We start from the raw sequence: 17,940 nt of genomic DNA, 5'->3' as shown, positions 1-17,940 counted from the left end.
TAGCAGGTCTCTGAGTCTTCAAGACAACTGCAGATGTTCTCTGCACTGTAGGCCCCGGATAACTTCTCTGTTTGCTGTGCAAGAATGAGGCTATAGATTCCGCCCCCAATTAAGGGCTCTGCTTGAAACAGATTGGAGACTTGTTTCTTGGACAGTAAGCCATTAGGAGCAAATACCTGTGGCTTTTCTTTTTCCGATTGTATACCCACAAGCACAGAGACACACTGGAGTTTGTAGTTTAGTGAGGCCTAGTAGCTACTAAGGGTGCCACTGGGTGATAATTATTTTACAGATAGGATTCAAGCACGTACCGGAAATTTAAGTTTGCGCAGTTATAGGGCATTCAGTTGACCGAGTACAACAAATCCGCTTTTTAAAAAAGGGAAGGCTTATCCACACTGATTAACGCTCCATGCCTGAGTGTTGTTTTTGCCCTGAGCTTTTCCTGCAGAGACCCACTCTTTAAAACTGAATCAGAGCAACTGTAAATTTGGGTTTTCAGCAGATTGACATTTGCTCCAATTGAGCTTTAAAGAGTGGGATTTTAAGGGGAAAGCTCTGGGGCAAAAGGGGGGGGGGTACTTAGACATGAAGCCTTAAATTGTAGACCTGTGCCTGAAAAGAGTCGAGGAAAGGAAAGTATGAATAAGCCTGGACTTTTTGCAGTTAGGAAAGTGAAAATAAAATGCTGCCTAGAGCTGATGGGAATTGGAGCCCACCAACAGCTAGAGGACCCAAGATTCCATACTGCTAGAGTACACAATACTGAGATAGATGGACCAATGAACTTACAGTATCAATGGTCCTAACTCTGATATGCTTCTGTGGGTTCCTTTGGTTCTTGTTTGTTCCTTAGCTTAGACTTTCTTCTATGTTCTGTCCCCTGCTTTGTCCCATTGCTCTGACTCTTGGTCCGTGGCCCACCTTAGGTAGTTGTCTCGGCCCAGTCAGGAGCCATACCTGTCAAATCTCCACACTGATAAATGTCTATTTGCTGCTGGGTCCATTGCCATGGTGTTTGAAGCCCGGAGTGAGCTAAGTCACAAATGCTTGAAAGAGCATTTATCTTCATATCCTACCTCTCTTGTTCTGCACTAGCTGTAGGCTCCACACCAACCTCAAGGTTGTGTCACGTAGAACAATTTGAAGAAATCCAACCTTGATGTTACCAATGAATGCACAGCTGTAGTCAATATATTCCAAGCAAGGAGCTGCCGTTTCTTGCAGGTCCTTCTTGTCTTTTGGAGTTTGAAACATTTGTTGATGCAACCAATGAGGTTGCCAGCTGTTGAATTGGCTCTTGTAGCTGTTCATTGGATCAGTAATGAATCATCCGTTGCTGGTTTTTATTTTTGGGAATAAGAAGCCTGGATGACCTTCTTCTGGTCAGTTGGCAACCCCTAGCAACAGCAAACAGCTCTTTCTCACTCAAAGTTTTTTTGGCGAGCGTGCACCCAGAAAGCCTCTTCATGCTCAACTTGCCATCTCCATCTGGCCACAGAGAGCAAGAGAGAGTGAGCACTAGGGCAAACCAGGAAGAATAAAAGAAAGCAAACAAATGAGATGAGAAAGATGTTTGTACCTGATCATAAATACCACCTAGTAATTGCCACCCTGCAGCTTTATTGGAGCAATCTGGGTTAATAATTAAATCCCCAGCAGGGATCGCATGTCACTATGGGTAAACACCAGATAAATTACTGCAGTCTTAAAGGTCAACAGCAGGAGAATTTGCCCTTGTTAGCTTAATGGCAATGCAGAGCTCTTTGGAGAGGGAGGCCAAAGGCCCTGGCGAAGAGGAAGAACAAGAAGAGCCAATTACTCACGTCTCTGCAGCCCACTCATCCAGCCCTTTCTTCCTTGCAACCCCTTGATTTTAAGAGCATTTTATTATGGAGCCGATCAATCCCACAAGATTCTGGGAGGCGCTCAAGACCTGCAGGTCCTTCAAAGAGGAGAGAGATCTCCAAGGCCAGGGCGGACTCACTTACAGCTCTTGTTGGACTCCATCAGCTCCAACCAGCATAACCAAAGGTGGTCACATAAACAACATATCTAATGCACTCCTATAAGCATTTAATAGCTGTGGCTCCCCACCCCCCAAAAAATAATCCCAGAACTTGCAGTTTGTGAAGGTCGTTGAGAGTTCTTTGGAGACCTCTCACATCTGTGGTGCCTTCCAGACGTTACTGAACTAAAACTCTCACCACCTCTGACCATTGGCCATGCTGGCTAGGGCTGATGGGAGTTGTAGTCCACCCACATCTGGCTATCCCTGCCTCATAGAAATGTGATTCCCAGCTCCACTCACCAACTACAGTTCCCAGGATCCTTTGGTGGAATCCATGACTGTTAAACTACTATATGTGTTCTTTAAATGTACTGGGAACATGTGATCAGTGAGTGGTAGTCCAACAACATCTGGAAAGATACAGGTAGCCACCCCTGTCCTAGGCTATAGTCCTATAGTCTAGAATCCTCCATTTTGTGTTCGACAGTTACCAGGAGCTCTGCGAACAATAATGCCCTCTTTAAGAACACACACACCAACTGTCCCTTTTCTGATATATAATTTATGATTTTCAGTTTTATACATTTCAATCATTTTACAATCATGTTAACATTTCAAAACTTAACTCTTTCTGTGGTTCCTTAAATTTATTTTTAATATTTTCTGCATATTCCAAATTAACTGAATTTGCCCATTTATTCATCTACTATGAACATATACTCTTATAAAACTGCAGGTTATTACAATAATCCTGCCGATGTTCTTATCTGCTTACAATTTAATTGTAAATATTCAATAAACCATTTCCATTCTTTTATTTTTAAAATTGTTATCTTGATTTCTTATTTTTCTGGTAAGTTTCGCCATTTCTGCATATTCCAGAAGTTTTTGTATCCATTCTTCTTTTGCTGGGACTTCTTCTTCTTTCCATTATGGTGCAAGTAACATTCTTGCTGCTGTAGTCACATACATGAATAAATTTCTATAAAGTTTGAGTAGTTCTGTCCCTATAATTCCCAAAAGGAAAGCTTTGGAGTGTTGTTGTTTTTTACAAACATTCTTTTAAACATCTTTTTCAATTCATTATATATCATCCAGCCCGGCCCTCACTATGGCTTTGCCTCCAGATTGAAAACCTGGCACACGAATCAAGGTGAGGCTGCCCCAAATCCGCTGCTCAGGTTGTTAAGAGACAGAGGAAGACCCCAAACCCTCCCCTCTTGGCATGGCAACTCTCTTGTCAGCTCCCCACCAAAAATCAGCCTACACAATCGAAGCATCCATCTGCCTCAAACAGAGGGCAGGTGCTCTGCAGGAAAGGTATTTTGCGGGTTTTTTAAGACTTAGAAAGACTCACCCCAGCAAGCCAAGCCTCACTCTACTGGGGGAAGGCAGAGCGCCAGAGCATTTTTGCAATTCTAATAATGGCATCAGCAGAGAACTGCTGGAGGTACTCAGCAGGTAATAAGAGGACAGATTATACACACACAAACACACACATGATTCCTAGGCCCATTTCCAGCCAACGCTTCCAAGGCAGCTAATATGATACAGATTTTTCTATAATACAACAATGAATTGTATTATATATGGCCAACTCTATCCTTGTCTCAGGTCCCTGGAGTGCTCAGAACCTCAGGTAGTCCCTTATCCTAGGACACCTCCCTGGGGCAGACCTTGTTCCAAGAAATTGGTTCCCCCTTCCATCACAGAATGCCACTCTGCTTGTTTTGTTTTATGTATGTTTTCTCCAGTAGTGATGTGTGGAAGTGAGAGCTGGACCATAAGGAAGGCTGATCGCCAAAGAATTGATGCTTTTGAATTCTGGTGCTGGAGGAGACTCTTGAGAGTCCCATGGACTGCAAGAAGATCAAACCAATCCATTCAGAAGGAGATCAGCCCTGAGTGCTCACTGGAAGGACAGATCCTGATGTTGGGAAAGATGGAGGGCACAAGGAGAAGGGGACGACAGAGGACGAGATGGTTGGACAGTGTTCTTGAGGCTACCAGCATGAGTTTGACCAAACTGCGGGAGGCAGTGGAAGACAGGAGTGCCTGGCGTGCTCTGGTCCATGGGGTCACGAAGAGTCGGACACGACTAAACAACTAAACAACAATGTTTTCTCCCTTGTTTCCCCCCTCCTCTCTTCCTCTTTCCATGTCCCTTATCTTGCATATCATTCCTCCCCGCTCTTCCCTAAAACAGCTCCTTTTCCTGCCTTTTCTCCCCTCTCCCTTTCTCTGGCTTGCCACTGGGTTAACAGACCCAGACCCTTCCGCCCTGTCGCTCTTCCTGCAATGTTTGAAGAGGAGCTATGCTTGCCTTAAATTGTGTGGGGGGGGGTGCTCTGGATTGAGCAGGGCTGCTTGCATATCTGAGCAACCTCAGTTCTAATGATTCTTCCATCCTGGAATTGCACCCAGCAGCAGATGGGAAGCTCGTAAACCCAACAGAATTAATACCAGGGTGTGGGCAACTGTGGCAAGACTATCTCTACCCAGAAGGTAAAGGTAATAGGACCCCTGACCATTAGGTCCAGTCGTGACCGACTCTGGGATTCTGGTGCTCATCTTGCTTTATTGGCCGAGGGAGCCAGCGTACAGCTTCCGGGTCATGTGGCCAACATGACCAAGCCGCTTCTGGTGAACCAGAGCAGTGCACAGAAACGCCGTTTACCTTCCCACCTGAGTGGTACCTATTTATCTACTTGCACTTTGACGTGCTTTCGAACTGCTAGGTGGGCAGGAGCAGGGACCGAGCAACGGGAGCTCACCCCGTCACGGGGATTCAAACCACCAACCTTCTGATCGGCAAGTCCTAGGCTCTGTGGTTTAACCCACAGCGCCACCCACATTCCTTTCTATCCAGAAGAGCCCTTAGCAATTCTCCAGGTGGGGCAGGGGTGTTCTCCCTGCAACTGCAGTAACATGCTGTCTGGCAGTCAGGTAATAATAATAATGCCTGAATGCATCATTCAGGCACAGATGAAACCCATAAATGTGCGGTGCCCAGAACTTCATCCTCGCCAAGGCCAGAAGGTTAGTACTGCCTCCTTCTGAACCGTTGCCTGTCATGGGCCAAGGGCTACATTCAGAGGAGCACTTTGCCTGCTCTGCTGAAGCCTGGAGGAGTTTTCAATTACCACCAAGCGGCGGCCAGAGCCCAATCAATAGCATCGTTAATAGTGTTGTGTTTGTGAGCTGGGAATTGGCGTTGCTGCAAAGCGTGCAGAGGGGAGTCAGTTGCCTGCCAATCCCGTGTCAATCAGCATAACAAGATTATAGGAAACGGGTTAAGGCATTGGGAAGGATCAGTGATTTTTATCGTGCTCTCAGCTCCTATTTGCTAACTGGGGTCAATAGCTGGGCAAGCTGAGCGCATGCAGCATAGTGGAGTCATCAGGACTGGCCTTGAAGATGTGGCTTCTAGGATAGCCAGATGCAAAGGAGGACAGTGGCACCTGGGGGAGAGACTGAGCCCACACACGGGCTGCTTGATCACCATCTTCCCTTTTATAGTAATCATTTCTACATTTATAGTAATCATTTCTACATTTGCATCTATACCTATAAATTAGGGTATGCAAATACTATGCAAACCTATGTCCCTGTTTGCATTCTTTTTTCTGGTGATGCATAAATGGTTACCATAATTCGAGCTTATCGTATCCTATTGTTTTGGAAAGTTTCTTCCAGTCTAAGAGTCTGTAGCTCCTTTTGTGCTTTTCTTGCATCCCCCACGACATACTTTTTTCTTCTGCTGCTCTTCAACAGAGACAGAGAACCTCATGCTCAAGGGCTGGATGTGGCCCTTCAGCTCTCTCCATCTGGCCCTCACCAGCCCTCCTTCAGTGCTTTTTTGCATGGCTGGAATGTGTCCTTGATCTGTGGTAATGCCTCTTGGTTGGGTGTCTATACAGTGGTACCTCGGGTTAAGTACTTAATTCATTCCGGAGGTCCATTCTTAACCTGAAACTGTTCTTAACCTGAAGCACCACTTTAGCAAATGGGGCCTCCTGCTGCTGTCCCCCCCCCCTTCCTGTCTTTTGGGTGCTTGTGGCTGGGCTGGAAATAGAAGAGACCATGACACAGCACTTGCTCAAACATCCAAATGCACCCATGAGCCTGAAATACCGGTAATATACAATGAGTTGAAAAAGATTTTCAAATACAGTGGCACCTCAGGTTAAGTACTTAATTCGTTCCAGAGGTCCGTTCTTAACCTGAAACTGTTCTTAACCTGAAGCACCACTTTAGCTAATGGGGCCTCCTGCTGCTGCCGCATCGCCGGAACACGATTTCTGTTCTCATCCAGAAACAAAGTTCTTAACCTGAAGCAATATTTCTAGGTTATCGGAGTCTGTAACCTGAAGCGTATGTAACCTGAGGTACCACTGTACTTGTGCTCTCTCTCTTTAGAGACCTGTGCCTTTTGCATCGCTGGAACGTTTTTTTCTATACTAAGGAGAAAGACTCATCTGTTGCTCCACCCACTTTCGTCTCTGGCCCCGCCCATTCTGGGCCCATCCCTGGCATACAGCCCCCAGAAGTCTGTGAGTGAACCTGGCCCTCAGGCTGGAACAGGTTGCTTACCGTTGACCCAACAACTACTAGAATTGACCCCAGGACCGTAATATACTCCTGTACAAGATATCAATTTTCAGAATGTCTCGATTGATTTATTTTTAAATGAAAAACTTCTTCTCTTCCATTTCTATCATTTCTACTGGCATTGTTGTAATGAAAGATATTAATCCACTGCTAATACCGGTTTGGGTTAAACCACAGAGCCTAGGACTTGCTGATCAGAAGGTCAGCGGTTCAAATTCCTGCGACGGGGTGAGCTCCTCTTGCTCGGTCCCTGCTCCTGCCAACCTAGCAGTTCGAAAGCATGTCAAAGTGCAAGTAGATAAATAGGTACCACTCTGGTGGGAAGGTAAATGGTGTTTCCGTGCGCTGCTCTGGTTCTCCAGAAGCGACTTAGTCATGCTGGCCACATGACCTGGAAGCTGTACGCCAGCTCCCTCGGCCTATAGAGCGAGATGAGCACAGCAACCCCAGAGTTGTCCGCGACTGGACCTAATGGTCAGGGGTCTCTTTACCTTTTCCTTTAATATGGGTTTAGCGTTCAAATGTATGTGAGGGCAGAATTGTGGTTTTTTTCTCACATTTGACTTTGAGAAGAGTTTCTTGGATTGAATATCTCTTTTCATACAGCCCTTAGAAAGCCAATGATATTAGATCCCTATTTTTAAAATTTATTTCTGGGGTGAGAATATTTCTTATAGGCTTCTGCATCTCTGCTTATTGCTTCCCCTAGTTGAAGATCTTCAGCATACCAGATCTCTCTGCCCCCACAACCCTTATTGAAAAGGCGTTTAGGGCAAGGGCTGTGGAAATCCAATTCCTGCCGCTCAAAGGCAGCCAAATGACCATCAGTTAAGAGTAAATGGGCTTCGGATGAGTACAGGGGTATTGACAGGTTGTGTCTCTTTAAAAGCCAGCTAATGAATTGGATTGTGGGTATTGATCTGGCATTTCCTTTCTGCACCTGTTATCCTTCTGTTCTTCATTATAGGCCTGTCCAGGTTCTTTTTTTAAAAAAAGAAGCTTCCTGTTCATTTAATATTTGCAGGCGGTGGTGGGGATGGGATCTCTCTTGACTTGGAGACAGATTAAGGTGCGCTGCAATGGGGCAACATGGCCGGTCCCTCTGCTAACTTAGCAATATCTTTGCATTTTGGAGCACAACCGATAAAGTTGCTGGTTCCCCCCTCCTCCTCCTCCTCCTCCTTCTTCATTATTTCTTGGCTTTTTCATCATGACAACAAACACTAATATCTTCTTGGGTTAGGCAGTGGCGGAGGAAGGGGGAGAGGCGGTCTGCCCCAGGTGTCATCACTGGGGGGGGTGACAAAATGAGTTAAAAACTAAAAATAAAAAAATGGGCTCACGAAACTTTTTAGGAGTGAGATGGTGGCTTAGGCGCCTGCAGGTTCCGCACTGCCTGAAACATCAGCGTGGGGCTTCCGTCTGCCTACTGCCTCTCCCTCAGCCGTCCTACAGCTGAGGATGAGGCGGTGGAGAGGCTTCACGTGAAGGAAAGGCTCGCCCCATTCCCATGGGTGAATTACCCCACCCCCATGGGTGCAGCTCACCCCACCCCCGGCTGCAGGACACACCCCCGCACCGGGCACCCGAGCGGCTAGCTACGCTGCTGACATTAGGGCAGCGGTCCTCAACTTCTTTAGGCTCATGGGTGCATTTGGTTTTTTTAAAAATAATTTTTATTGAGTTTTCTATATTTAATTGCAATTCATTGCACAGATCTATAACATAAATCATTGCTCCAACAAGAGCATCAACTTCCCTCCCTCCCTCTATCTAACTTCCCAACATCTATTAACAAATTCTTCGCATTTCCATAGCCACTTTTCTACCTTATATCTTATTATTATTTCTTAAATCACCTCCTTATATGCAAATCAGTTCCATATTTTCTCATTACAAAGCATTTCAATTCAAACATACAAATGTTTTCAAATGTGTACAATTTTCTTTCATATAAAATATAAATTTGCTCCAGTCCTTCTGAAACAGTCCGTCTCACCGATTCCAGATCTTCCCCGTCAGCTTTGCCATCTCCACATATTCTACCATCTTTATCTGCCATTCCTCCAATGTAGGAAGTTCCTGCTGCTTCCATTTCTGGGCCAGGGGTATTCTTGCAGCTGTTGTGGCATACATAACCAAATCTACATCATTTTTTCTGAATTTCCTCTCCAATTAGCCCTAACAGAAATGCCTCTGGTTTTTTTACTAAAATTATATTTGGAAATCTTTTTCAACTCACTGTATATTATATCAGGCTCATGGGTGCATTTGGATGTTTGAGCAAGTGCCGGGGCATGGTCTCTTCTATTCTCTGCTCAGCCACAAGCACCCAAAAGACAGGAAGTGGGGGGGGGGACAGCCCTTCATACAGACTTTGTTTTTCCAAGAGATCTGGACAAAGGTTTTACCCAGTAAAATTAATAGGAGCCTTGGAAAGCACCATAGAGTTGAAAGAGAAAGTGCGAAAGACTGGAACTCTTCCAGCTTCCTCTGTCAGCTTTATGTACTTTTCAAGGGGGGGGGGAATTAACTACAGAAATGTCTCCTGTAACTCAAGGCAGTGAATATAATGCTGTCTTTCAGCTTTTACAGAAAGTATTTACATGTCCCTTTGTCATTTAGAATCAGTTGGCACTATCAGTTCTTGCTACACCTAGTGGATCCCCACCTTGGAATGGGGTTCGGTACATAGATGTGGTTCCTGCTCCAGGTGGATCACGTTTGGTGAAAACTCTCCACTATGACCTGTCCATCTTGGGTGCCCTGCACGGCATAGTTCATAGCTTCTCTGAGTTATTCAAGCCCCTTCGCCACGGCAAGGCAGTGATGGTGCTGGAGGAGACTCTTGAGAGTCCCATGGACTGCAAGAAGATCAAACCTATCCATTCTGAAGGAAATCAGCCCTGAGTGCTCACTGGAAGGACAGATCCTGAAGCTGAGGCTCCAATACTTTGGCCACCTCATGAGAAGAGAAGACTCCCTGGGAAAGACCCTGATGTTGGGAAAGATGGAGGGCACAGGGAGAAGGGAACGACAGAGGACGAGATGGTGGGACAGTGTTCTCAAAGCTACCAGCATGAGTTTCACCAAACTGTGGGAGGCAGTGGAAGACAGGAGTGCCTGGCGTGCTCTGGTCCAGGCGGTCACGAAGAGGCAGACACGACTAAATGACTAAACAACAATGTTTTCTCCCTTGTTTCCCCCCTGGCATGCTCTGGTCCATGGGGTCACAAAGAGTCGGACACAACTAAACGACTAAACAACAACAACAACATAGATGTGGTAAGGTGATTATGTATGTAATCACATCTAACAGAACACATTATTTACCCCTCCCATATATTTTCAACTTTTCATTATTTAAACACACACACACACCAAAAGAAAAGGATGAGATGAGACAACAGTAAGATATCTGAACCACACAACGAAACAGAGGTGTTCATCTGAGCTTAAAGAAAAATATAACAAACTGAGCTAAACATCTGCTGAAAATGAAAATAACAGAGGGTCTGAAGCACCACTGTGGGTGCTTTTTTTAAAAAAAAATCAGGACAAGAAAATAACCAGGGTAGCACAATTTGGAACAAAGGATTTGCCTGCAAAGGAGAGAAAAATAAGACACAAAAGACTTCTCTGTGCATGAAAAGCTCAGGGTCCAAAATGGCTAGGAAGCAGCTTGGGAGATAGACCCATTGATTGATTCATCAATACATTTGACGTCTAACATTGACAATAACAACAAGCTGCTCTTCAACTCCAGCTCCTTGAGGCGGTCAAAGCAGAAAGGTTCAGAGAGTGTAAAAATAGAGTTCTAATTGAAAGGCCTAAGTATTGCTCCCCGAATAAGTCAATTTGCAGTGCATATTTAGATCTAGCTTGTCCTTCTGCTGCTACTTTTAAATGGGGTGGGAGACAGGAGACAGCATGCAGGCGTGTCCATCTTCCTAACATTTTCTTAATAAACATTAATTGCATATATAATTTAATTTATCAGGGAAATGCAAACAAGAAACAAAAGCTGGGAGCCATAACTACAATAGTAAAGACCCATTTGCAGCTGGAATTAGGCAGTGGAACGGTGTCTGGAAAAATGGCCCACAGGGAGGGTCAAACTCAATGAGACAAGGGAGGTCCAGGATTCACACTCCCAACAAAGCAGGGGGTGGGGGCACTGGATCAGAATCATGCTTGCCCTGCCCCCGTGCTTCCCCATATTTCAATCTCTCATGCCCCCCACAAACTGTTAGTAAGAACTTCAGAAGGCCCTGCTGGAGCCAGTGTCCTGTTCTCACACTCTCCCTACTTGTGATTCCCAGAAACTGCTAAGGTTAAGCGGGCAGAAACAGATATGTTAAATGGATCCACCAGCCCCCCAAGTACCCCTATTTTTCAGGGACAGTCCCAGATTTACAGAAGTCATCACTGTTTCCGATTTGATCCCGGAATGTCCTGCTTTTCCTTAGGATGCCCCTATTTTCGTCACATAAATGTTGGGCGGTTATGCAACCCCCTGAGCCAAGGAGATAAGTAACCATAAACATTTAGAAGACATCTGCAGGCAGCCCTGTATTGAGAATTTTTAAAATGTTTTATTGTGTTTTTATATACGTTGGAAGCTCCCCAGAGTGGCTGGGGCAACCCAATCAGATGAGCAGGGTTCTAGATTCAGGTAGTGTCAGGGAACTGCCATCGGAGCCAGGAGCGGAGGTAAGGCTCTCCAGCGATGCTGGAGAGGGGCCCAGTAGGGAGAGAGGGAATTCATCCACTGAGGAAGGAAATCAGCGTGACACCAGGAAGAAAGGGGAGCAGGGGAGGGCTTCGGAGAGATGTCTCCAGGACTCTTCCACAGAAACTAGCGGGGAGAGCACAGGTCCTCCGCTGGCCACGCCCACCCTGCGCAGAAGACTTCCGCGCAGGGAGGCTAAGCGGAGACTTGGCGTCAAAGAACTTTTATGCTGGAAGAAGTTCAGGAAACGCCCACTGACGGATTCTGCCAGTGACTGACACAGCCGCGGAGTAAGGGCTGTGCAGCCAGGGAAAGGTTTAACCAGGCAACTTTGCCAAGAGTAGAGACAACTTACGCACGAGCAACCCCAATTCCCATTACAGGTAGGTAGCCGTGTTGGTCTGACGCAGTCAAAATATATTTTTTAAAAAATTAAAAATGTCCAGTAGCACCTTAGAGACCAACTAAGTTTGTTCTTGGTCTAAGCTTTCGTGTGCATGCACACTTCTTCAGATACACTGAAACAGAAGTCACCAGACCCTTATATATGTTAGAATTCCTGCTCCATGATTGCAGTCATGGGATTGTTGTCTTTCACATGACAGTATATGTTTTGACACCACAGAGTCGGAAGTGACAGAAACAGGATGTTTGTGTTACTGTGTTCTTGAAGTGGAACTATTGTCCTTTGTTCTTTTTCTCTTTGCTGTCTGATGCTAGAGAGAGAGGGAGCCATGTTGCAGTGCTCCATGTGTGTTTATATGTAAATAAAGTAGATTAGCCAAAATGCTGAGTTGCTGGGGTCTGTCACACAAGTTGCGCAAACTCTGCAGATCCCTAAGTGTGTCGGTTGGCATCGGTCACTGTGATGTTTGGGCTGAAGAAAGCTTATGAAGCTCCCGAACGATTGACCAGGAGGGACGGAACATGTCAGTCGGGCATGTGTCTCTACCAGAGTCCTACTCAAGTGTATGCTGAACTCCTGACAATATATAATGGGAGGGTGGGGTGGGGTTTTTCTGGGGAGGGTAGTAGGAGATGGGTGATTTATTCAATGGGTATGGTAAACCTGTGACTGTTAATGACTGCAATTAGTCCTACAGGAAAAAGCAAGAGATAGTATGCAGATGATTAGTGTAATGGTTCTAGGGGTTGCTCGTGCGTAAGCCGGTGCAAACACCGGGGTGTATTGCCTGAGTGAACCTTTTCTGTCCGGACAGCCACTCACCCGTGGCTGTCTCAATTGCTGACAGAATCCGTCAGTGGGAGTTTCTTAAACTTCTTCCAGCAAAGAAGCTCTTTGACACCTAGTCTCCTCCTACTCTCTCTGCACGAAAGCCTTCTGCGCAAGGAGGGCGTAGGCAGCGGAGGACCTCTACTCTCCCCGCTGGTCCCCAGCAAGGAGTCATGGGACCGCCTCGCCGCTTCCCCCATCTGTCCCCCTTCTCCACTGGTGCTACACTGATTCTCTTCCCCAGAAGATGGGCTGCTTCTCCCAATCCAGGGACGCTCTCTGGAATCCCTCTGGCTTTTGCTCTCTCCCTCCGGCACTGATGGCAGTTCCCTGACAATTAGTATATGGAATGAGACAGGAATCCAATATCTCTATTAAGACCAGGTCTCTCCATAGTTTTCAGTTTAGTGCTAAGTTGTAATTCAGCAACTTCTCTTTCAAGTCTGTTTCTGAAATTCTTTTGTAATAGGACAGCTGCTTTGAGATCCTGCATTGAATGTCCTGGGCAGGGTATTATTATTATTATTATTATTATTATTATTATTAAATAGGATGTTTCTGTTTTCATTGGGGAAATAGTGGAGGCCATGCATCCACACATTTAACCTCTGCTGTAGCCCTCAGGTTTCCCATAATAATAGACAAACCGAATTGCTGCTCTCCTTGGAAACTTGCACTATTCCTAATTTTACAATGCAACTCTCCAATGCCGCAGACACCCCAAATAAAAGCATACAGTACTGACAACCCCCCCCCATGTTTCTATTAGAGGAAGTGTGAATATAAATGCATATATTCATAAACATTCCATACAAAGCTGCATTGCATTAGGGAAAGATGTCTTGCAGAAAAAGAAGTCACAGAATGATAGAGTTCTAGTCCAACCGCCTGCAGTGTGGAATCTTTTGCCCAATGTGGGGCTGAAACACCCAATCCTGAGATTAAGTGTGTCATGCTCTACTGACGGAGCTGTCCCAGTTTGCTTCCGGGATTGGAATAGAATGGCCAACAGGCCCGATCCATCGGGCTTTTCTGATGCTAAAGAAAATTGCATACACACAGGGCAGGAGACTCAGCCTCCAAGGAATACAGGGGTACCTTGACTAAAGTCCAGTCTATCATAAGTCCATTTTGGACTAAGTCCAATTGCAACCCTGAAATGGGTGCTCCGGGTTGAGTCTTTCTTTGATATAAGTAGGGCCCGGCTGCTGTTTTAGGGGTCACTTTTCATCGTCTTGTTCCTGTTGAGTGTGTTTCGTTTGTTAATTGACTCCCTCGCTGCAAATCAGAGGCTTCCTGTGGAGTCTGTCGGCTGTGGAGTCCCAAGCACCCGCGCAACACAGAGGTGATATTTGGAGGTTTTGTTTTTGCTATTTTATTTGCGTTTTGGTTTGTGTGGCTTTTTCAGTTTTTTGACTGTGTCTTCGTTTTATGGGACTGACCTGTGACTGTGGCTTGTGACTTCGTTTTTGTGACTTGTTTGTGTAACTGTGTGGAACCCAGTTCAGCTACTGCTTGATTGTGTGACTGCAGAAATGGATAAAAGCCCCCCATCCAAACAATGATCAGTGCACGTAAGGGGGGGAAATGTTAATTTTTTTCATCTACAATATTGTCTTATTTATTTTATTGTACAGTACATTGATTATTGTCTTCATTTTATGGATCAATGGTCTTGTTAGACAGTAAAATTCGTGTTAAATTGCTGTTTCAGGGGGTGTTTTTCATTGTCTAGAACGGATCAACCCATTTTCAATTACTTTCTATGGGAAAGCACGCCTTGTTTTAAGTCCGCTTTGCTTTAAGACCGGACTTCCAGAACGGATTCCAGTCTTAAATCAAGGTACCACTGTACATGGCTCACTGCTGCTGCTGAAGTGATAGCAATAGCAGCAGTGGGCTACTTGGAGGTGAGATCTTCTGCCTCTTCAGCAGTCCCCTGCCCCACCATGCCACCTCTATTCTTATTTATTTTTATTTATTGAATTTACATACCGCTCAATACTTGGAGGTCTCAGGGAGGTTCACCTCTATAGCATCCTCTGCATTGCCATGTAAAACTCTCAGGTAGTGGCTGAGTTCTTCCATGACTGCAATGTGCAGAGCATCCTTCCACACCAGGGACACAAGCAGTTGAGCAGACACCAACATGTAAAGGCAATAAGTGACTTGAGCCGAGTGGAAGATTTGTCACCTTTTAAAATGGACAGAAGGAACAAGGCCAAGTCTGCCTCTACTCTGCAGTCTTAATTTCATAGAATCACAGAATCATAGAGTTGGAAGAGAACACAAGGGCCATCGAATCCAACCCCCTGCCAAGCAGGAAACACCATCAGAGCACTCCTGGCATATGGTTGTCAAGCCTCTGCTTAAAGACCTCCAAAGAAGGAGACTCCACCACACTCCTTGGCAGCAAATTCCACTGTCAAACAGCTCTTACTGTCAGGAAGTTCTTCCTAATGTTTAGGTGGAATCTTCTTTCTTGTAGTTTGGATCCATTGCTCCGTGTCCGCTTCTCTGGAGCAGCAGAAAACAACCTCTATGTGACATCCTTTTATATCTTTGAACATGGCTATCATATCACCCCTTAACCTCCTCTTCTCCAGGCTAAACATGCCCAGCTCCCTTAGCCGTTCCTCATAAGGCATCGTTTCTGCAGTCACAGGGAGCCAGAAAGTGTGGACTGATTAGCAGGACCTCCGGAGGTGCCAATTTGCCCCCGCAGTTCGACAGTGTCGCCACAGGTGTAAGAAACCACCTATGGATAGTTTCCATAGAGTTTTCTCTAATGGTTTCTGAAATGAAACAAAAAATAGCTGAGTCCTATTCTACTTATCTCAATTTCCTCCTCAAGTCACGCTCCCAGGGGGATTTCAAGCTCAGCAGCAGGGGATATAAATAAGTCAAAAGTGTAAGATAAATTTGAGAAACCAGCCCCTCATTCTGGACTGTTGGTAATGTTAAAAATAAATTTCATATGACAACAAAGGTTTGGGTATTAAAGTATGTATCCCCAGAGATGCACTAGAATATTTAGAACTGAATTTAGTTTCTTTTCAATCTTTCCGAAAGTTGGTGAGTCAAGAATGGAACAGCTTGGTTGCTCCTCCATTCTTGAGGCATATATTTGAGATTGCTTAATGCAGCAACACACACACACAGAGAGAGAGAGAGAGAGAGAGAGAGAGAGAGAGAGAGAGAGAGAGAGAGAGAGAGATTGTAGTTAAGGGGCAGTGATGGGTGGCTACTGTCTGGCATTTCCAGATGTTATAGACAATAATGAGGATTCTAATCTGAGAGATTCTGGAAGTGAGGACATAGCAACCAGATTCTGGCAGAGATGGATCAACACAACACCTGTAGCAGCCTAATCTGTTCATCTGCGTTCACACCCATAGCCACACGCGCACACACATGCAGACCCACACACAAACCTGCTGCTTCTACTCCTCCCTTCTTTTCCAGCCACTTATCTCAGCTCGCTAATACTAGCTGTATCACAGCAACCGTCATAGCAACCAGGAGAGTCCTCCGCTAGTCCAATTGGCAAACAGTTGCTAAGAAACCAACTTGACCTTTCTGCATCCACTCTCAGCATCTCTCGGTACCATCTCCAAATAGCCTGTGTGGATGATGAGATAATGTGTCGCCAGAGAGATCTGGCACCCATTTGGATGAGAGCTGAAAAGCTATTCCCCCCGTCTCCTCCATGCACACTGAGAAGTGCGGAAGATGTCAAAAGCAGCGCAAGGCTCCCTTCCGATGTTCCAGCTCTCATCCCTGCACAGGGGAAGGCAGTTCTGATGGCAGTGGAAGCTGGTCTGCTAGGGTGAGTGGTGCACTGCCCCACCAGCTTTTGTCTGCTGTCAGCCAGCCCCTCCATCTGCCTGCCAAGCGACACCACTGCTGTCAGGAATGGGTGTCAGGAACAGGCCAGCAATAAATTGCACGGTGTTAGTGCAGTTAACTCTCTATTCAAGAAAACATGGTCAGGCTTAGTGAGCACAGCAACTTGTCCTCGTAGATCTTGCCCCTATGAGACAGTTGTGGGGACTGAGAGTCTCTGCCGTCCTACAATTGTCTAAGTCTTCTCCTCTGCCGGGTCCTTCCCAAGCAATCTGAGACTCCTTCACCATACCTGCCATTGTTCCTCCTTCTTCATGCCACTTCTGGTTCTGGGAGACCAGCAGGGAGGGGAACTTGTCAGAGCCAGAGAGGGAGACACCCTGAGTCATCTCTGCCTCTTGGCTCCCTCCCCTGCAGCCTCCACTTCTACCTCTGGTTTTGACTGCTCTCTGCCACATCCTCTTTCTGCTCACTAAACCCTGTTACCTCTTCAGCTTCTGACACCTCCTCTTCCTTGTATTCTCCCTCTGAACATGCACCATCAACCCCTGGACTCCGAGTCTTTTTCCCATGGGGGTTCCTGAGTTGGTGCCCCCCTCCCCTGCATCCAGCCAGTCCATGACAACAGCCTCTCTGTTGCCTGTTGTAAAATGAAACAGGAGGAAGGAGGGGGACAAAACTAGAATGAGTTGGCTTTGCCTGTCATTGGCTTGGACTCCACCTACTATTGGGGCTCACTGCCTCCTACCCTACCAGGCCCCACAGCCTAATGGATAAGGATCAGTGCATGAGCTTCAGGAAAAGGATGTGCAGAGCAAATGGCAGGAAGGTCCCTTGGTTTTTATTGGTTTTGGAGATGTAGATCTGGCAAGACAAATAAACCTATCCTTGTTCTGTATATTTGTTTTGGCACTTTTCTTGCCCAACGGGCAGGGATGGGGAGCCGACGACATGCCAGGTGTTGTTGGACTCCAATTCCCACCAGCCCCAACCATTGTGGACCACAGCATCCAGCAACACCTTCTGAAGGACCAGAGGTTCCCCACCTGTACATATGGGAATGATGCTGAAGCCAGTGCTGCAAACTGCATTCACCAGACTGGGCTAGTTCATGCTTGGTTTACATTTGTTGTGGTTCTTATTTCCCTTCCCTTCAGTTCTCCTCTAGAACAAAGAATCCCAAATTGGCACTAATGGACCCTCTTCTTCCTGCTTCTCCTGACTTATCCATGATGTTACTTGTTCTCAGTAAGGTCACCCAGAAGTTTGGTGTCGAGGAACCACCCGATCTATGAGGTCATTAGCAAATATCCACCAAATATCTGGCTATGGCATGCAAAGCCCTAAATGACTTGGAGTTCAGCTGCATGAAAAGAGGCCTGTCCCAATACTCTCCTCCTTGCGATCTGAGATCAGCCAAGCAATTCCTGTTAATTGTTCCAACACCAAGGGAGATCTGGTTTACTGAAACCTGGAGCAGGGTTTTCTCGGCAGTTGCACCCAAGC

Source organism: Podarcis melisellensis, assembly GCF_964234715.1.
Source record: "Podarcis melisellensis genome assembly, chromosome: 14".
Taxonomy (NCBI): domain Eukaryota; kingdom Metazoa; phylum Chordata; class Lepidosauria; order Squamata; family Lacertidae; genus Podarcis; species Podarcis melisellensis.
This window is presented reverse-complemented; position numbering follows the sequence as displayed.